Source organism: Pelodiscus sinensis, chromosome 20 (assembly GCF_049634645.1).
Source record: "Pelodiscus sinensis isolate JC-2024 chromosome 20, ASM4963464v1, whole genome shotgun sequence".
In the NCBI taxonomy this organism is placed as follows: Eukaryota; Metazoa; Chordata; order Testudines; family Trionychidae; genus Pelodiscus; species Pelodiscus sinensis.
The window spans coordinates 25,312,613-25,334,284 of NC_134730.1; the positions used below are offsets into that span (position 1 = coordinate 25,312,613).

Sequence of the window (21,672 nt, forward strand, 5' to 3'; positions counted from 1 at the left end):
TTTTTTCTGGGGGGGGGGGGAGTCTTTTGCTGATTTCAGTCCTTTATTTCAGGTAGGAGACGCCTGCTTATAGTGTCAGCCATTCTGGATTCAGTTGCTGCAGATGACCCATTAAAAGGCATCATTTCATTGGTATCTCATTAACTGTTTGGCCCCCCTCTCTGATCCCTTTCCTCGTGTCGCTGATCCCTTCCATGGTTGTTTGTAAACAGAAACGTCTTGACCTAATGAAAACCACACATGAGTTATAAAAGAGAGATTAAAAAGACTGTGACTTTTCAGCTTAGAAAAGAGGCGACTAAGGGGGGATATGATAGAGATCTATAAAATCATGAAAGGTGTGGAGAAAGTGAATAAGGAAAAGCTATATACTTGTACCGATAACATAAGAACTGGGGCCACCAAATTAAATTAATAGGTAGCAAGTTTAAGGAGGTTTGTCTTCACACAGCGCGTAGTCAATCTGTGGAACTCCTTGCTAGAGGATGTTGTGAAGACAAGAACTTGAACAGTGTTCAAAAAAGAGCTAGATAAATTCATGGAGGTTAGGTCAATCAATACTTACAAGCCAGGATGGGTAGAAATGGTGTCTCTAGCCTCTGTTTGTCAGAGACTCAAAATGGAAGATATGAGATGGATCATTTGATGATTACCTGTTCTGTTCACTCCCTCTGGGGCCCCTGACATTGGATACTGTTGGCAGACAGGGTGCTGATCTTGGTGGACCTTTGGTCTGACCCAACATGGCTGTTCTTATGTTCTAATAGTGGGGAAAAAAAAATAGGAGTATGGAAACTACAGAGGAATACTTGGACCTGGAGATTGACTCTCTGTCTCCTGGCTACCATCCTTCTAAGATCCTAAAAGCTGCTGAGATGGATGCATTTATGTGGATGTATTTCCGTGGGTGTATCTGTACTTCAAAGAACATCCCCCTTCCACTGTGATACAAGTCTGGGAGTCCAGGTCAATTGATTCAAGTTTGCAGGGCTAGAAATAACAGTGTAAGCATTTCTACTTGTGCTGGAAGCCAGATCCCAAATCCTCACCCTCATATTTCTGAATCCTGGCTCCAGGGAATATGCACCTTGCTATTTTTAGCCCTGCAGCCCAACCCCCCAGGGACCGGAGCTCTGAGATTTGGTGCTGTGATTTGATTTTTTTTTTTTTGCAGTGCAGACGTACCCAGTGAGCCTTGTCATTGGGGTTATTCATCACGCAAAGAAATAAGACAATAGGGGAAAGGGCCATAAATGTCACCATAAAAACAGCTAGGCAGCATAAGCACTGAATAAGGCGTGTGGACTTGTCTAGAGTGAAACTGACTGGTGTGCATTGGCCTGAGTCCTACTTAAGCCATCCATGCGGGGATGAATTTCACTCCTTCTGAATTGTGTGGGGCTCAGAATGCTAAATCATGGGGAGAGTGAAATTTTCTTCGGTGAGTGGGAGGGGAAGGGAATGTTTTGTTCTGTAATTTTCACACACCGCTCCAGTGTTTCTCAGACTGGATCTGGAGGAATCACCTCTAGAAACCAGAGAGTGAATCAGCCTTATTCAGTGACTAAGCCCTTGGCTTCTCTGCTAAGACTGTCAATGAAATTGCCAAAAAAAAAAAAAAGGCCATGGTGGTTGTAGCCAGGCACTCTATTGGCCACTGGTACATAGTCAGAGAACAAGTCATTCAGATCAATTGAGTTATCAGATGGTTTAAACAAATCAGATTCCCATGCTTGGTTCATCTTAGCTGAAGAGGGGCTCAAACCAGCAACAAGGTGAGACAAGTGGCGTTTTAACCATGTTCAGTGGTTTTTTTTTATTTTAAAAGCTTGCACTGATTTTTTTTAATCCTGTTTTTAATTATTAAAGTCTTAATAAAGCCCTGGCCATTTTGCAAAGGAACAGGGGGTATGTCTACACTATCCCACTAGTTCGAACTAGCGGGGGTAATGTAGTCATCCACAATTGCAAATGAAGCCCGGGATTTGAATTTCCCGGGCTTCATTTGCATAAAGCCGGCTGGTGCCATTTTTAAATGCCGGCTAGTTCGAACCCCGTGCCGCGCGGCTAGACGCAGCACGGAGTAGCTAATTCGGATTAGGCTTCTAATCCGAACTAGCTGTACTCCTCGTGGAATGAGCGGGGTAGTATAGACATACCCAGGGTTTTTTTTTCCTCAAAAAAGTTCTTTTTTTTTTGTTAAAGAAAACCAAAGCAAACCAAAAGTCAGATCCCAGACCCAGTGTTTATCTGTCCCATTAGTATCCAGTCCGTAGAACTGTGGTATTAAAAATGTATAGGAGCGACTGGCAGAGGACAAAATGATCAAACAAACGTAAAGCTGACAGACCTTGGTCATAATAAAGAGAAATGCAAAGTGCTCCACTTAGGAAGGAACAATCAGTCCCATACATACAAGATGGGAAGCGACTGTCTAGGAAGGAGCATGGTGGAAAGGGATCTAGGGGTCATAGTGGACCACAAGTTGAATATGAGTCAACAGTGTGATGCTGTTGCAAAAAAAGCAAATATGATTCTAGGTTGTATCAACAGGTGTGTTGTAAGCAAAACTCGGGAGTCATTCTGCCGCTCTACTCTGCACTAGTTAGGCCTCAGCTAGAGTATTGTGTCCAGTTCTGGGTGCCACATTTCAAGAAAGATGTGGAGAAATTGGAAAGGGTACAGAGAAGAGCTACAAGAATGATTAAAGGTCTAGAGAACATGACCTATGAAGCCAGGCTTCATGAACTGGGCTTGTTTAGTTTGGAAAAAAGAAGATTAAGGAGGGACATGATAGCTGTTTTCAAATATCTTAAAGGGTATCACAAGGAGGAAGGAGAAAATTTGTTCCTCTTGGTTTCTGAGGACAGGACAAGGAGTAATGGGCTTAAAGTGCAGCAGGGGAGGTTTAGATTGGACATTAGGAAAAATTCCTAACTTTCAGGGTGGTCAAATATTGGAATAAATTGCCAAGGGAGGTGGTGGAATCTCCCTCTCTGGAGATATTTAAGAACAGGTTAGATAGACATCTGTCAGGGATGGTGTAGACGGAGCTTGGTCCGGGGCTGGACTAGAAAATCGTTAGTGCACACTAGCAGGTCCATACAGAATAATTAATGCACAACATATAGTGCACTTTAGAAATCCTACCTTCATAGTGCATATTACCCCCACTGCTGAGACAGGCCCTGAGTCACATCACTGGACTAGCATGTCCTGTAGTATTCTGTCTCTAAGACATTGTCAGAACCTGGCACTTTGGAGATGACACTTTGCAGGGATACTCTAATACTTTCCTTCGCCTTATGCAACGTCGCAGTCTGGCACAGAGGCGATTTAAGCACAGATTGCTGTCCACCCACTCTCCAATTCAAATCTGAACGTAGGCCAAGATGAACAACGATGATGAGCTGGAAACTCTTTCGGGGCAGGCTGGGAAACACTCCTTTCTGATTACGCGTTCCAGAATGGATCGGCTAACCCTTTTCCTCCCAAAGGGGGCGTTTGAATCAGAGGCCATAAAACGTTGTCTGCAAAACTCTGGGTGCCTGAGGAAAACCCGTTTTTGTGAAGAGTGAAAATGCACGCCATAAGATTTATCCCCCTCCATCCCATCTACTTCCTCTAGTTTTTTAAAAATTTGTTTAAGCCCTCCGTTACTTTATTCACTTGACAGCAGTCCGTTAATTAGTCCGTCTCCTCTCCACTACTGTAAGTGGTGTATTAGGCTCCCCGAATGCACACAAAATTTAGTGCTGCTGCCCTTCTCAAAACAAATAAAAGATTTGTGAACTAGCCACCACGCATCCAATGTAATTAAACGGCATTTGTTTCTTTTTCGGCGTGCGCACACAATCAGGGCCTTGTGAGAGTCCAGCACTACCCGAATAAGACTGTTTTTCTTTTGGAGGGAAGCGTGCCAAAAATCCTACCACCACAGGTAACCTAAGATCCCAGCAAGCAGCAAAGGGACAGTTGAAACCAGAATGACGGGGTGTGGGGAGAGCTATATGAATGTGAATATATCTATGGCTATATATATATTTATATATATGCAAACATGCCCATACAGGGCTGTATAGTTCTTTAGGGGGGAAAATCTGGGAGGGTGATGGAAAACCTCCTAGAAATTACCACCTCATGCATAGGTATGTAAATGACTGTGGAGTCTTGCTGTCCACGGCCTCCATCAATTGCAACGTTATTCAAGATAAAACAAACACCATTTCAATTAGCTACATATACAGTGGTGGTTGAGAGCATAGGCAGGGAGGAAGTAGGGAAAGTTTTTTGGAGAATTGGACTTCTTTTTTTCTTCTTTAGAGGCACGCAAACAGAACTTTCCTTGAGATGCTCTGTGACAGCCATGAATCTCCATTCTAAGGTTGGTACAGGTTGAACCTCTCTAGTCCAGCACTCTTGGGACATGACCGGTTCCAAACTAGAGAATTTTCCAAACCACAGGAGGTCAATATTGTCTAGCAGTATTACCAACACTTCCTGGGCTCTTAGAAGACATTTAAAGGTAAATTAGAGCTAAATAACAGCACAGAGCAATGAGAGTTAGGATTGGTGGCTGGAAACAAACATTATGGGACCACAGGAAACTTGACCACACCCATGATTAGTGGACATGCGGCTAGCTAAAATAATTCCGGATGTCGGACATTTCTGGACCAGAGTTCTGGACTAGAGAAGTTCAACTTGTATTTAACAAAAAAAAAAGTCTATGCCAATTTATGTTAATCCTTTGCAGGATTCTATAAAAAGCTTAGAGAAGAAGCTGATGTCTAATCTAGTGCATCATTCTATCTAAGCAGATAGAGCCCGATGTGCAAGGACTTATAAACATGCTTAATGCCTGGGATTTCACTAGCATTGTTCATGTGCTTAACGTTATTATTAGTATATGTGATAGGGTTGCAGGTCAGGACTACATTTTGGAGAGGGACCACCAGGTGGTTCTGAGGTAAAGGATGGTTTGTAATGGGAAGGATGTTCTTGCACTTGGTCAAGAGTCAAACACTCATTTCCCAACTATGCCACAGATTACAGCTGCTTGGGAATGTTTTGACTTTTTTTTCTGGAAAATGCAGATCCCTCCAAACCGATACTAGCCACGAAATGACTCTCCCAATCTGAAACATTCTTGGGGGGAAAAAAAAGATTTGAAAACAAAATTCAGCTATTTAAATTGAAATGCTGTTTTGTTTGGAAATTTCAGTAAATTCCAATTATAAAAAGTTAGAAAATGAGGAAAAATGTTTCAAAATGTTGTTTTACAAAAATGTTTGAGATGGTAACATTTTTATTCCAGTGCATGAAGGGAAAAATGTTCAAAAATCCTGAAATCCTTGTGGGATGGGATGTCTGTTTCCGTAAATGAGCAATAAATATATAATGATGATAGTACAGGTTGAACCTCTCTAATCCAGCACTCTCTGTTCCTGCAACATCCATGGTCTGGCATGATTTTCCTTAGCTGGATGTCCATTTATGATGGGTGATGTGGCCAAGTTTCCTGCGGTCTCATAAAGTTTGTTTTCAGCCACCACTCCTGGCTTTCAGTGTTCTGTGCTGTTATTTAGCTCTAAATTTCCCCTAACTGTCTTTTAGGATCCCAGGAAGAAGTGGCAATGCTGGTAATACTGCTAGACAATCTTAACATTTTGTGGCTCAGCAAATTCTCTGGTTTGGCACTGGCCTGGTCCTAAGGGTGCCGGACTAAAGAGGTTCAAACTATACATTGTACCATACAGGCTGAGAGATATAATCACAGAGGACATATTTGTTTGAAGAGTGGGGTATCTAATTCATGTCAAATATTTCAATTAATTTCACATCTTTTTCTTGTTGTTGTCATCCATGACCGACTTTCCATTTTCTCAAATGTATTTGTCCATAAAAATTATTCAGCAGATGTCTGGTCAAAAGTCTTGGCCTGTAGTTTGTTCAGCAAGGCTACATTTACACTGTGCATTGTTGCACAAGAAGATATGCACCTCATTTGCATATGTTCTTGCACAAGACTGGCCAGTGTAGATGTAGCCAATATTATATGAATCCAACGAGACTCAGATTTTGAATATTAAACTCCCATGACAAACTCTTGGGCTACGTCTACACTGCGCATTGTTGTGCAAGAAGATATGCAAATAAGGCATGGCGATGAATATTGCTGCACCTCATTTGCATACCGAATGAGCCGCCATTTTTGTGGAAGGGGCTTTTGTGCAAGAAGGAGCTGTCTACACTGCTCCTTCTTGCACAAAAACCCCCTCTTGCGCAGGAGCCATTCTGCCTCTTATTTTCAGGAAGAACGGCTCCTGTGCAAGAGGGGTTTTTGCACAAGAAGGTGGCTCATTAGGTATGCAAATGAGGCATGGTGATATTCATCACCACACCTCGTTTGCATATCTTCTTGCACAACAATGCACAGTGTAGACGTAGCCCAAGAGTTTGTCATGGGAATCTGATATTCAACATATGTGTCTCGTTGGATTCATATAATATTGGCTACATCTACACTGGCCAGTCTTGCGCAAGAACATATGCAAATGAGGGCGGCAATGAATATCACCATGCCTCATTTTCGTACTTATTGCTGCTCCTTCTTGCGCAAAACCCCCTTCTTGCGCAAGAGCCATTCTGACTGCAAATAAGCGTCAGAACAGTTCTTGCACGAGAGGGACTTTTTGCGCAAAATGGAGGCTCATTAAATATGCATATGTTCTTGCGCAAGAGAGCGCAATGTAGACGTATCTTTAGACTGGGCACCTAGGTAACATGGTATTGTTTCTTTTCACTAACTGGATGAGTGTCACTTTTAGGATCAGGTATCCGGTTGAAATAATCGCATTTGTTAATTTAATATGTGTAAGGAATGAGCACAAAGCTTGTATCTATCACCCCGCAAGAGTTTTCTGTGGGATTTAAGTGATATATCAATCTTAGTAGAGAGGAGAATTTTGACCCTGTCATAGAGATGAATGAAAATCTTGGATCCAAACATCCTTCAACAGGATGGGAGGGACAGAATCTATTTCCAGAGCTGGATCAAAATTACACAGCCAATGTTCTGTCTCTATAATGACTGGAGTGGAGAGGGAGCAGTAAAGGTCCCACTCCCGGGTATCCCAATGACTAGGGCTCACACCTGACTGTGGGAAATCAAGATTCAAGTCCTTGTTCTACCATTTTCCTTTATTCCAGCTAAATATTATCATCATTGGGTTAGCTTAGCTGAGGTGAATCTTTGCCTCTTTTGGACTAGAACTTCCATCCTGGACACAAGAATCTTTTTCCTTGGAAGTTTTGTCAGAAATAGCACGACAGGTTTTTGGTTTCAACAACGTGACATTTTTCATTGAAAAGCCATTTTGTCCCAAAATTCCCAACCAGCTTTTATAATGACCCAGATCAAGACCTCAGATTCTGAACCACCTGGGGGCAACTGCAGGTAGAGACAGATGTTCACTGTCTATGAGTGCACACCTCAACACGCCTTCAAATCTGAGTGCGCACCCAGGCTATCTCTACATTGCAGCGCTATTTCAGGATACAGAATTATCCTGAAATAACTATCCCATGTCTTAACAACAAGCCTGTTATTTTGCACTCGCTATTCTGACATCCCTGTACACCTCATTCCACCAGAAGTAAGGGATGTTTTGGAATAAGCTATTTCGAAATGAGATCGAAATAATATACACAAAAGTCTCAGGAGGTAGCCATGTTAGTCTGTAAGGCTTTTCATAATAACATTTGGCAACCCCTCTTTCTTGTCCCATGAATGAAACTACACAGATTCTGTCATCTCAGCCAAATGGTAGCATAAGCGATTTTCCTTTTGAGCCAGCACCAGGAGCTTTGGATTTAAGTCTTGGCTCTGCCGTGGGCCTGCTGGGTGACTTTGAACAAAATTGCTTCCCTGCTCTGTGCCTCAGTTTCCCCACCTGTACAATGGAGACATTGGTTCTGACCAGCTTTTCAAAACACTTTGAGATCTACAGTTTAAAAAGGAGCATATAAGGGCTAGGTATTATTTATTTATTTATTATTATTAGTAGTAGTAGTAGTATCTATATAGGGATCCTAAAAATCAATTCCTTAGCACATTCTGGTTCCTGAGTGATGCCCTGCCCAAAATCTGGAACTTTCCCTTTAAGACTGTTGCATTTTCAGTTGAGTTTCCTTCATTCCATTCATGACAGGCTAAGGACACTGGTGGCTGATTTCTGCTGTCTTCCCCCACCCCAGACCACCTGGAAGGAGGCAAAGGATATACCCAAAAGATTGCCCTGTGTATCCAGATCATTATATAGCCAGGAGAGGACTCCATAAAAGCCAGAGCACAGAAGAAGGAAGTGCTACCATGAACTGATAAGGGAAAGAGATGAATTGTCCTCAGGCAAGGAACAGGTAAGACTTTCTGTAATAGATACGACTCGTAGGCTGGATCCGACCCACCATTTGATCCAGACTGCAGCCTGCCCTGCCGCTCCTCTGCCCCCAGGCCGATCAGGACCTGGGGCGGGGGTGTGCACAAAGTCATTCACTGTTCAAAGCAGCTGGCAGCTCCCACCAGCTCCCCTCCCTTGGCAGGGCGGAGCGCTGCCTAAAGGGAGCCACCAGCCCTTTTGAACAGGGAGTGACGTCACGCACTGCCCCGCCCCCAAGTCCCGACTGAAGTCTCTTTCCCCTGCCAGGGGCGCACAGCGCCTACAGGGAACTGCCCCTTTTCACCTCAGGCTCTGCCCCTTTCCACCCAAGGGTGTGGACAAGTTTCCCACGGTCCCATAAAGTTTGTCTACAGTCACCAGTCCTGGCTGTCAGTGTTCTGTGCGGTTATGTAGCCCTAATTTACCCCTAAATGCCTTCAAACAGCCCAATAAGCAGTGGAAAGGTTAGCAATGCTGCTAGACAATATTGACCTCCCATGGCCTGACAAATTCTCTGGTTCGGTACCAGTCAGGTTCCAAGGGTGCATATTACAGCCATTCCAATGGACAACTCAAGGAAGTTGTGATGAGGGGTATGTAACCATCAGTGGGATAGGAAGGAGGCATAGGCACAAGAACTAGGGGTGTGTGTGGGGGGGAGAGGCTGCCTAGCACCCAGGCTCCCAGCTGCTGGTCCCACATTCAGGGGACTCTGTGTGCTAGGGCTTTGCTCCCAGCCTCCACTGAGGGTGGAGGTGGACAGAGGAAAAGGGGCTCCACCCCTCCACTTGTAAAAATCTTCCCATGCCACGGAAGGGAGGGAGCAAGATGCAGAAGAGCACTCTGAGTTTTGCGGAGTGTATCATGGGAGAGGCGTCTTTTTTAATATCTTTCTGAGGTGCCCCAAGGGAAAGTCAGGAGTTAGAAACAGCCCCACCTGAGTGTGTCTTGGGAGGAAGCCTACCGTCTCATATTTTTTAAAAGGAAAAAATAACAATAATAATAATAATAGGCCTGAGCCAAGAATATCAAGCCGTTGCTAGCTGTTAAAAAGCCAGGAAAGCTATGTCGCACCCATTCCATGTTTTTCTTCCAAACAAGCTGACCACCCTCCCTTCATAACGTCTTATTTATGAAAGTCAATGTTGCCCAACTGGAATCAAACTTTGCCATAGAGATTTTTTTTTAACTCAGCCAGAAGGTGTCCTGATTTTAAATGTCTGTTCCTTGGAAGTGTGCAGAAGTGGGTGGGTGTTGGTGGCTGGGTGTGAGAGACGTTCTCAACTGATATGGAAGGGAAAGAGTTATGCTTCCCTTAACATAGGGTTGTCATAGAGCACTTTGGAAGGTTGTCTGCAAAGCTTGTCTTGGACATTTACCGTCTCCTCCACATATGGGGTATGTCTAAACTACATGACTCTGTCGCCAGAGTCATGTCAATTAGACTACCTGAAATAGTCAGTGAAGCGGGGATTTAAATATCCCCGGCTTCATTAAAATAAAAATGGCCGTCACGCTCTGCCGGCTCAGCTGATCATCAGATCAGCGCGGCAGACAAGACGCGGATCGGTCGACAAGTGAAGCCTTTGTCGACCGCTCCTTATGCCTCGTGGAACGAGGTTTACAGGAGCGATCGACAAAGGCTTCCCCTGTCGACCAATCCATGTCTTGACTTGTGCACTGTGCCGACAATCAGCTGAGCCGGCACAGCATGGCGGCCATTTTTATTTTAATGAAGCCGGGGATATTTAAATCCCAGCTTCACTGACTATTTCAGGTAGTCTAATTGACATGCCTCTGTCGCCAGAGGCATGTAGTCTAGGCATACCCATGGTGTTTTGACATCTCTATCAACTGAAGGCCCCCATTGGTCAAACTCATCGTTCAAACACTGTCTCTTTCTCCTGTCAGTAGCTGCATTGCCTAATAAAGGCAATTCCACTCTTCTAAGGAGTGGGGCCTAAAACAGCCCAACAATCGCCAAGCATCTCTTAGGTAAAACTTTAGTAATGATACAAAATACAGCCAATTATAGTAGACTTTGATGGAGTTACTGGTAGAGGTTGAACCTCTCTAGTCTGACACTCTGGTCTGGCAACATCCGTGGTCCAGCATGGTGTTAGTTAGGCAGATGTCCACTTATCATGGGTGTGGCCAAGTTTCTCGTGGTCCCATAAAGTTTGTTTACAGCCACCAGACCTGGATCTCAGCGTTCTGTGCTATTATTTAGCTCTAATTTACCCCAAAATGCGCTCTACGAGCCCAGTAAGCAGTAGAAGTGTTGGCAATGCTGCTAGGCAATATTGATCTCCCACAGTCTGGCAAATTCTCTGGTTCAGCTCTGGTCAGGTTCTGAGGATGCCAGACTAGAGAGATTCAACCTGTATTCCAGATGCTTGCTCTAAAATAATGGGGTGCCCATTTCTTTTTCACTTTCTCTCCTGCTTCCCTTGTCATCATTGCTGTGAATGGAGAAAGACGAAGAGAAGACAGGGGAATATATATTAGCAGGCCAAAGTATGAGAGGGAAAGGAGAGGAAGACAAAAGAGAAAATGGGGAAAAGGGATGGGGAAGTAAAGAGAGGGAGAATGGGAGAGAGAGAAAGGAACAGGGGGATACAAAAAAAAGATAGTAAAGTTTTAGGGCAGGGGTTATCTATTATTCTGGTTTGTACAGTGCCTAGCACAATGGGACCCTGGTCTTGGTTTGTCCTTAAGCATTTAGGGAACATCTACACTAGCCTACATCTAGTTCGAACTAGGCAGGCTAATGAGGGCGACCAAAATTGCTAATTAAGCCTGGGATTTAAATATCCTGCACTTGATTAGCATATTCCCGTCTGGTCGCCATTTTGGAAACTGACTAGCCTGAAGTAACTGCCCGCGTCTACACGTGGCAGAGAAGCGGGATTCCGAGATAAACCCTTTAGTTCGAATTAACTGTTAAACCTCATTGCACGAGGAGTAACAGTTAATTTAAACTAAGGGGTTTATCTCAGAATCCTGCTTCTCTGCCATGTGTAGACGCGAGCAGTTACTTTGGGCTAGTCAGTTTCCAAAATGCTGACCGGACGGGAATATGCTAATCAAGCATGGGATATTTAAATCCCGCGCTTCATTAGCAATTTCGGTCGTCCTCATTAGCCTCCCTAGTTCGAACTAGCTCTAATCCTACCCTCTAAAGCACTACCAGCTTGCTGTTGTCCATGAACTTTATCAGCATTCTCTCTATGCCGTTTTCTAAATCATCGAAGAAGATATTGAACAGAACTAGGCCCAAAACTGAACCCTTCAGAACCCCCTCAATATGTCCTCCCAGCATGACTGTGAACCACTGATAACTACTCTCTCGTAATACTTATCCATCCAATTATGCACCCACATTATAGTAGCTTCATCTAGGTTGTATTTTGCTAGTTTATTAATGAAAAGTTCATGTGAGACTGTACCAAATACCTTACTAAAATCTAAATATAAAATATTTACCACTTCCCCCTTATCCACAAGCCTTGTTATCCTGTCAAAGAAAGCTATCAGGTTGGTTCATCATGATTTGTTGTTGTTTTTTTCAAATCCATGCTGAGTGTTACTTATCACCTTATTATTAGAGCCCTGCAAACTTGTGTATATCCGCTTTATATCTATGGATATCTGCATTTGTAGATGTGGCTGCAGATATCCGCAGTGCATATTTACAGATACGGATGTGGATGTGAATACAAACTTTGTATCTAGAACCCTGCACATTTGTAGATTTCTGGTTTGTATCTGTGGGTATCCACATTTGCTTTTGCATGTGTAGATGCAGATGCAGATACCGATACCAATTTTGTATCCGCACATGGCTCCACTTATGATCTTCTAGACATTTGCAAATTGATTATTTGCTCCATTATCTTTTCTGGCACAGCGGTTAAAAAGATTAGTATGATTGTCCTTATTTCTCTCTTTTTTTTAATAGATGAGTGCTATAGTTGCCCTTTTCCAGTCTTCTGGAAACTCTCTCGTATTCCATGACTTTTTCAAAGATAATAGCTAATGGTTCTGATATCTTCTCAGTCAGTTGCTTGAGTATTATAGAATGCATTTCATCACGCTCTAGTGAACTGAAGACATCTAAGTTATCTAGGTAATTTTTAACCTGTTTTTTCCTTATTTTAGCCTCTGAAACTACCCCATTCTCACTCGGATTTCCTATGTTAGGTGTCCAGTCACTGCAAACCTTCTTGGTGGAAACCAAAACAAAGAAGTCATTAAGCACCTCTGCCACGTCCACATTTTCTGTTAGGCTATGTCTACACTGCAGAGCTATTTTGGGATACCGGAAGTATCCTGAAATAGCTATTCTGTGTCTTTTGAGAGTGTCCGTTATTTCAAAATATAACTGGCTCACTATTCCAAAGTTCCTGTAAACCTTGTTCGACGAGGGTTAAGGGACACTTAGGATTAGCACTTTACACAGCACCAAATTTTGAAATAAGCTATTTTGAAATTACCTCAAAATAAGCTACACAATTTGCGTAGCGCAAATTGCGTAGCTTATTTCGAGATAAGGGTGCAGTGTAGACGTACCCTTATTGTTTTCCCTCTTCACTGAGTAACAGGCCTACCCTGTCCTTGGTTTTCCTCTTGCTTCCAGTGGATTTGTAGAATGTGTTATTGTTACCCTTTATGTCTCCTTCACAAGGATAATCCTATGGTGCAAAGTGTGATATAGATAAACAAAAGGGAGGGAAAAACTGATTATTCTTATATGCATTATAATAACATCTAGAACAGGGCTAGTCAACTTTGGAAGCCCCAGGGGCCACAATGATACTCACAGCACATGCTGAGGGCCACAACCTAAGTGTGGTTGCATATACATGCAAATATATATGCAAATATATGCTAATAGCTTATTTCACACTGACAGGCATGAATACAAAGATTAAGGCAAGACTACTCAACACACAGGCCCTATTTAAGTCATTTCTGCTGATATTAATAAAATGCAATATTCACCCAATTTCCACCGGTATGACAGCACTTTTAATGTGCAATGACAGTCCAGGAATTCAACTACTAAAACCCATATCAACAGAAGACCATTATATGGACTACCTTTTTGTTTTTGCTTCCACCCGCAGGCTACAAACAAACAGGCCATGGGCCACATGTGGCCTATGGGCCACGTGTTGAGTAGCCCTGATCGAGTAGCTCCAAAAACATTCCATACCCTGTTGTTCCTATCACTGTACAAACACATGAGGCAAGATTTACAAAGGTATTTAGGTACTTAAAGATGCAGATAGGAATCCAGTGAGATTTACAAAAACATATAACTCAGTTAAGCGCCTAACTCCCAGAGAAAACAGACAAAGGTGGGAGTGAAAACAGAGGGAAGGAGAAGTGAATCGACTTGCCTATCACCATATAGCAGGCCAACTGGCAGTAGTTTGTTTAGATTCATTAAATTTCCAACGTGCACATGTAGAACCTCATTTTCAGAAATGGCTCCCAAATTCCGAAGCTAAATTTTGCACCTTTGATAGGCGTAAAATTGGGGGCAATTCCTTAAAGCCAAACATATAGCAGTAAATATGACACATTATTATCTTTCAACAATAAATCACATTTCATTTGGATCATAAAGTGACAGAAGAATGAACTTTCCCTTCCCTTCCCATTCTTGAATGGGCAGCATTGAATTCTGGTGAAGGAAGGAACATTGACAAGAGTTTAGAAGAAGGACACCAGAACTGATGGGCCAGTGGTCCTATCTGGAATCGATTGTTTCATTTTTGTGCTCTCCTCACAGTTAATCCCATAGTTTGGCTGCAATGTTCCCACTTGAATCCTGGACATTTTCACATGCCCAGGCCAGCTTTGGCCTCACAGCAAGGCCTGTCAAATGGCTGGATGGCAGGCTAGGATGTGAAATGCTTGATTGACTTTCAAGCCGCCTTTGACAGTTCTGAGATTCGTGAGGGAACAGGGAGGAGGAATCCCCTGGGACATTCATCGCTTGTACAAACCCGACTCTCTTCTGAAACCGACAGAGGAGAGAGACAAAAACAAATATCCCCGTTGCTATTACCCAGTCCCCATGGCCTTTTTTTTCTTTTGCTCATCATCTTCACTCATCCATCACCTCAGCACCCATCAGATTTTCCGACTCAGCCTCTCGTGGCGTCGTGCAGTCCTCCTGACTGACTGCTCTGTGTTGTTTCTGGACGGCACGGTACTACTGGTTGGCATGGCAGCTGCTCAGTAATTCTGAGATGTGTCAAAGCAGACAGATTCCTGTCCAGCGCCTTCCCACGGAGGCTCTACTTCCACCCAGTGAGAAATGAATGAAGCCTTGCGGAGCACATCTTCCAAGATCGCTGGAGGCAAAACTGGCATGAATCTTGTTTAACTTTCATTTCAGCAAAGCAGACTTGTAATTAACATCCTGTACAGCTCTGGTGTCTTCATTTGACATGGGATCTACTGCGAAGAACTATTTTATTTGCATATTGATCATGTATGTAAATGGCCTTGCTCCAGATTCTTAGCCTTTTTGCCCTTTATGCCATAGGAGGAATGGGTGGACCTGAGAAGCTTCCGAGGGCTTGATGTGGGACAGATAAGTAATCAGCCCATTGGAACAGATGCTTTGCAATTACCCAACCACAATGCCATTCTATTTGCACCCTGCCACTGGAGGAGAACTAGGCCTCTTGCTTCAAAGGAAGGCAAGCCCCACTCCTAAATAGGATGCATCTCTCCAGATGTGGAATTCTGGGCATTAGGCTGGTTTCTTCTTTACCTCTGCTTTGATTAACTCACCCTAGAACATGAGCTATGATTAATCAAAGCTGAGATTTTTTCAAAGAGAACCCTGTAACCTCCCTGGACACTCAGTAATGGATTTGAAAGTCACCATCCTTCTACAAAATACTTTTAAAAACCAATTACAAAGGGAGATATCTGCACTGGAATGCCTTTGCACATTCAGTACTATCAACTTCTTTCCCATGGGTCAATATCTTGAAGATGTCATTAGTGTGGCATAAGGAAAGGAGGAGTGCGGGAGCTGAGGAAACATTGTTCTCAGCCAGCCATAAAAGTGTTGACATATTATGGGGCCATGCGAGTACCCAAAGCAGTGCTGCTCACATAAAGGGATAAATTGCCCCCAAATTGGATGTAGCTGTGGGTGAGGACAGAGTCACAGAGCTCTGAAACCAGGGGTATGTCTAGACTGCATCCCTGTGTCGGCAGAGGGATGTAGATTAGGAAAGTCGACATTGCAAACGAGGCAGGGATTTAAATATCCCGTGCCTAATTTGCATAAAAATGACCGCTGCATTTTGCCGACTCAGCACTTTGTCTGCAAAAAGCAGCAGTCTAGTGGGGGATCTGTCAAGAAAGAAAGCATTTTTCAACAGATCCCTTATGCCTCCTGCAAGGATCTGTCAAAAAAGGCTTTCTTTCTTGGTAGATCCCCCTCTAGACTGCCGCTTTTTGCCGACAAAGTGCTGAGTCGGCAAAATGCGGCGGCCATTTTTATGCAAATTAGGCTCAGAATATTTAAATCCCTGCCTCGTTTGCAATGTCGACCTGCCTAATCTGCATGCCCCAGGTGTGGCCTCATTGGGGATACTATTCCTGACAGCTTGTAGTCCATCCTCGTGTGGAATATTGGTGTAGAACGCTTCTACATCCATGATGTTGTTTTCAGGAAGTTTACAGATGCACAGTAGTTTTCGAAGAAAGTCAGTGGTGTCTCAAAAATAGCTGAGGGTGCATCTACTCAGCAGGGCTTAACTCAAAATAAGCTATACAAATTAAGCTATGTCAATTGCGTAGCTTATTTCAAAATTGGGAATGTCTACATAGCCCTTATTTCGAAATAGAGCACTCTTCCTCTGACTTCCCTTACTCCTCATACAATGAGGGTTACAGGAGTTGGAGTAAGAAGTCCTCCAGCTTGACCGTATTTTGACATTATTTCGAAATAACTGCCTGTTGTGTAGATGCGGACTAAATTATTTCGAAATAACACTAGTTATTTCAAAATAACGTGGCTGTGTAGATGTATCCTAAGAGTGCTGGTAGCATAGAGTCTGAGGAGAGAGTCCACATAGCTGGATAACCCTGCTGCTAGGGTCCCAATGCCCGCGATGAGGGGGCATCCGGGATTTCCAGGTTTATGGATCGCAGGTAGCAGATAGAATACTCCTGGTCAGGACTCTAGGGGTGTGTCTGTGTAGATTTGGTCCCATTCTACTGCAGGAAGTTTCTTGAGCAGACACTCTCATTTCTTGTGGTATTCCTCAGTGGGATCACAGGAGTGTGGCCTGTAGAATGTGGTGTTTGAGTGTTGCCTGGCAGCCTAAAGAGGTATCCAGAAATCACCAGCTTCAGGACAGGCCCAAAAGGGTAAATAATAGAAACCACTGGTTATCACCCACAGCCCCCCAGCTAAAATCTCTTGGGAAACCGGCCAGTCCTCACCTACAGACAGCTCCCCAACCTTACTTACCAGCAGCGACATAAAAAATCACAGATAAACTTACCCATGAACCTTTCCCTACAACAAACTCCATTGCTAACTCTGTCCACATATCTGTACAAGCGACACCATCGCAAGACGCAACCACATAAGCCACTCCATAGGGGCTCATCCACCGGCACATCCATGACAAGATATATGCCATCAAGTGCCAGCAGTGTCCCTCTGTTATGTATATTGGCCATACTGGACAGTCTCTACACCAAAGGATAAATGGACACAAATCAGAACTCAAGACTGGTAACACACCAAAAACCTGTAGGGGAACACTTAACCTCCCTGGACATTCAGTGGATTTGAACGTAGCCATCCTTCTACAACAGAATTTTTTTTTAAATGGTTACAAAGGAAGACAGCTGAACTGGAATTCATTTGCAAATTCAACACTATCAAACTACACAGTGCTTGGTCCTGCTGTTAGGGCAAGGGACTGGACTCGATGACCTCTCGAGGTCCGTTCCAGTTCTAGTGGTCTATGATTCTGTAATTCTATGAATTTAGGACTGAATAAGGATCTGAACTGGTTAACGCATTACAAAGGCAATTTCCCCTCTCTGAATAGTCACATCTCCAGGCCAAACACTGTGAATAACTTACTTCCACCCTGACTTGATTAGCTTCATTAACACAAGTAACTTTTTCCTTATATACACTCCTGCTTCTGTAACTTCTACTCCACTTCATTTGATGAGGTGGGATACAAAGTAATTTGGCACGTGCACTTTTGCCTCTGGGTTTCCATAGGCCTTCTTTTGTTGGGAAGGATATGACACCTCTTGGGTAAAGTAGCATTTCACACTCAATAATGCTTGTCAGCTGATTGTGGGGGTTTCCAGTTTCACAGCAAACACTTCTATGCTTATAGAGCAAAACACTTAGGCTACGTCTACACTGGCCCCTTTTCCGAAAGGGGCATGCTAATTTTCAACTTCGTAATAGGGAAATCCGCGGGGGATTTAAATATCCCCCGCGGGATTTAAATAAAGATGTCCGCTGCTTTTTTACGGCTTGTAGAAAAGCCGGAAAAAAGCGTCTAGACTGGCCCGATCCTCCGGAATAAAGCCCTTTTCCGGAGGATCTCTTATTCCTACTTCAAAGCAATGAAAATGGTTAAAGGCCTAGAAAGGATGACCTACAAGGAGACAAATATTATCGTATTGTCCACAATAATCTTAACCTTCAGATTAAACAAACACACTTTTTTTCATTAAATATACAGAAAGTTGTTATAAAGAGAAAGATGATAAATTGTTCTCTTTATTGACTGCGGACAGAGCAGGAAGTGACTTGCAATGAAGCCAGGAAGACTTTGGTTAGATGTTGGGAAAAATTTCTTAACTATAAGGGTAATTAAGTGCTGAAACAAATTACCTAGAAAGAATCTCCGCCATTGGAGATTGACTAATCTGTTTTTAACAAACACTTGTTAAGGATGATGTAGGCAATATTTATCCCCACCTCAGTGCAGGGCACTAGTCTAGATGACCAACTGAGGTCCCGTGATTCTATAATTCTATTACGTCAAGCTTCACAATTATGTGTTTACTACAACATGCTCTTCCTCCTGTTTTTCCATTTGATATATTTTACATAACTACTGCGTTTCAAAATTATATTAAAATTAATTTATTACAGCTAAGATTTTAAAAAGTGAATGGTAGAGGTAATTGAAAGTTTTTATTGATATTTTTCTCTTCGATGAAAAATAGGGTTTTGCAAACAAACAAAAAAATCCATATTTGTCAAAATGTGTCCATTTTTGTCTGAAAGCCAACCAAAACAAAATATGAAAACCAAAATTATTTGTATTCTGACCACCAAAAAACATTTTTTCCCTTTTCTAGGGTTGCGGGTTTTCAACAAAAAACAAAAAATTCCATGGAATTTTGACAAAACCTGAAAATCTTTTTTTTTTTTTGGTTTGTTTTCCTCAGAAAATCAAATATATTTCCTCACTCATTCTAGGACATGTGCTTTTGGGTGCCTCCATTTCTGAGAATTGCAAGTATCCCACTTTTAATTGTCTGTATTCCGCATTTTAAGATTACAAGAGGGATTGAGGAAAGGAAATATTGTAGCAAACTATTGTAGCAGTTTGAATATCTGAAATAAAACATAGTATACTTGCATTATACAATTATTTTTTCCCATACAATTCACGGGCTAGGCATTTTGTTGGGTAAATCAAGGCCAAAAAACAACTCCTTACCTGAAATGTATGTTTTTATTTTTTACTATCAGATGAAAATTATTGCATCAAATTTGATTGCAACTCAGATGATATGCCAGTAAGAAGTGGCTAGAAGAGGAAATCCCTGTTTATGTGACTCACTGTTTTTGTGCAAATATTAACTTTGGCTGGTGAGCATTTTTTCTTGTATCACTTTTCCAGATTGGAGAGGAATTATACAATGTCTCAGAGCAAGTTTGTCTGGCTGTATCGGACTGCGGCCTTTGGTTATTTAGATAGCTTTTGTTTTTAACAATGTTTTGTCTATTTATTGTTTCTGAAACTGTAAGAAAAATTTATTTCCCTATCATTCTAAACCCAGTAATGTTGTATCAAATTCTGCACCATTGAAAAATGCTAATTTGATGATGGCAAGAAGCTTAATGGGGAGTGACCAGGGCTTGCTCTGCTATGCTAAAACCAAAACAAACTCCTAGAATCTGGCAACTCAGTAATAGCTGGTTCCCAGTGTCTAAGTAAGCTTGGAACCCATCTAGTCTGAGAAGTTTACTTTGTCTCATGGGCTCGTTTGGTAGAAGAAATGTTGATAGCTAAATGAAATGGCCAAGAGTTCTCCTACCCTCTTTAAAACTACCACTAAAGTCTGGTACCATGGAGTCAAGCACTATGAGGAACCTCAAGGGAGTTAGTTGGCCTAGTTCATTAAAAAATGGACTGGGATTTGGAAGACATAGGGGTTCTGCCACTGCTCTGCTGTGTGACCGTGAGCAACTCCCTTCACCTTAGCTTCCTTAGCTAGGTATCCCCAATGAGCTGACATGTGCCTGTCATGCTGACCAATAGTGTATCCTTATGTTCCGTACCGACAGAGAGAGAGAGAGAGAGAGATGGGGAGTATAGGGATAGATAGATAGATAGATAGATAGATAGATAGATAGATGGGGTGTATGGGGATAGATAGATGGATAGATAGATAGACAGGCCCATCTATGACTGGCTACCAGGTGCTATACTACTACTACTAATACTACAGGTTGAAAGTGGGGAAATCAAGGCCTATGTATATAGGGACGACTCATTCACCACTGAAATGCAGCACCTTCTCACATTCAACACAATGCAATAGCTCAAGATGGAAAAGCAGAAATAACTTTTCCAGTTGAAACTCCAGGCAGTATTTTAGGGAGGCAGAATACCAATAGCCAGGCTTAGATTTGGCCACTAGACTGGCGCTAACACCCATGCTCTTGCAAAATGTTCCATGGGCTCTCGAGTGACCACAAGTGGTCAGAAGCGCGGTTTTGGCATCGCAGAGGGACATATTTTCTCCATGAAGTCAACAGGCTTTTCCCCTGTGGTCCTTCCTTCTGCACTCAGCAATAGCCACAATGCAGACGGACAGCTGTGATTTTGGTAGGCTTTGCACAGTGAACCCTTTTTTTCTCCCTTCTCTTTCGTTCTTTTACAAAATGGCTACAATAAACGGTCAATAAGCCAAAAGCTTGGTTCAAGCTGAGATGGAGACGCCCGGTAAAAAAATCTACCTGACTCTCAAATGGAATTGAGCAATCCAGACCTTCTATTGCTTAAACTGACGGCTGCAACTTGTTTTGCTCTAAAGTTTAGGGTCACTGGATTTTTGTTTTTAATTGAGGTTCTTTATTTCCTGTTGTTATTTGATCCGTAGATTGCTGTGGCTTTCATGACTAGAAAGTTCCTGTTCTTTTGCACTTATCTTATCTGGACTTTCTAATTTCCTCCATTAGGTGATGTCTGACACCTTATTTGCTCAAATCCGACAGTCTGGATACACAAGGAGATTAAAATGAGTCACCACCTCCCTACCTCCCCCCACTTCTTCCAAACCTCCCTCCCTTCCTCCACGCTGGGGCGTGATTCTGTTTACAGTGTGAAATATAAGAAAAGAAATAAAGGGAACCTAGGGCAGTATGTTGAATTAAAAAGTTCCCTGATGAGAAAACTACGCACAAGAAAAAAATCACTCCCAAAGGAAAGTCCAAATAAAAGCCCTGCTAAATTATATTTATTTAAATTCACTGTGTAGAAGCCAGTGGTGACCGGCGGGTTTAATGGGATTCTGCAGAGATCAGACATACCTTGTTTGCTAAATTAAACTCCACTGCATATATGAGTAATTTTTTTTCCCCAGACCACCCTGAGAAATACTTCTCCCTCATCCATGGATCAGATTCTTGGTGGGTCCAAATTAGCAAGTTTCAAGTGGTGTCAATAAAGCTATTATTGTCTTGAGTTTGCTTTCTGCCATTTTACACCAGCTGGAGATTTGGGCCCAAATGTTTAAATCAGAGGGGTAGTGAGAGTGTTATGTGCTCAGGGGCAAAGGCAAAATTTGCACACACACTCACCCCACCCCGCCTCCGTGTAGTGGGGCCCCGAACCTAGCACACAGTTGAGCCCGAACCAGGAAAGAGGGGGAGGAGCATGTACCGCATCTTCCCCCGCCCCCTCCAGTTTGG

The 21,672-nt window shown here is 42.8% G+C and overlaps 1 long non-coding RNA gene across 1 annotated transcript; it reads left to right on the plus strand.

The window, feature by feature from the left end:
- Window positions 1–8,236: 8,236 nt before the first annotated feature.
- Window positions 8,237–21,327, plus strand: LOC112546823 (uncharacterized). Its single transcript, XR_003090541.2, has 3 exons — window positions 8,237–8,421; window positions 19,225–19,344; window positions 20,941–21,327. It is a non-coding gene; the product is annotated as an uncharacterized LOC112546823 (long non-coding RNA).
- Window positions 21,328–21,672: the final 345 nt, after the last annotated feature.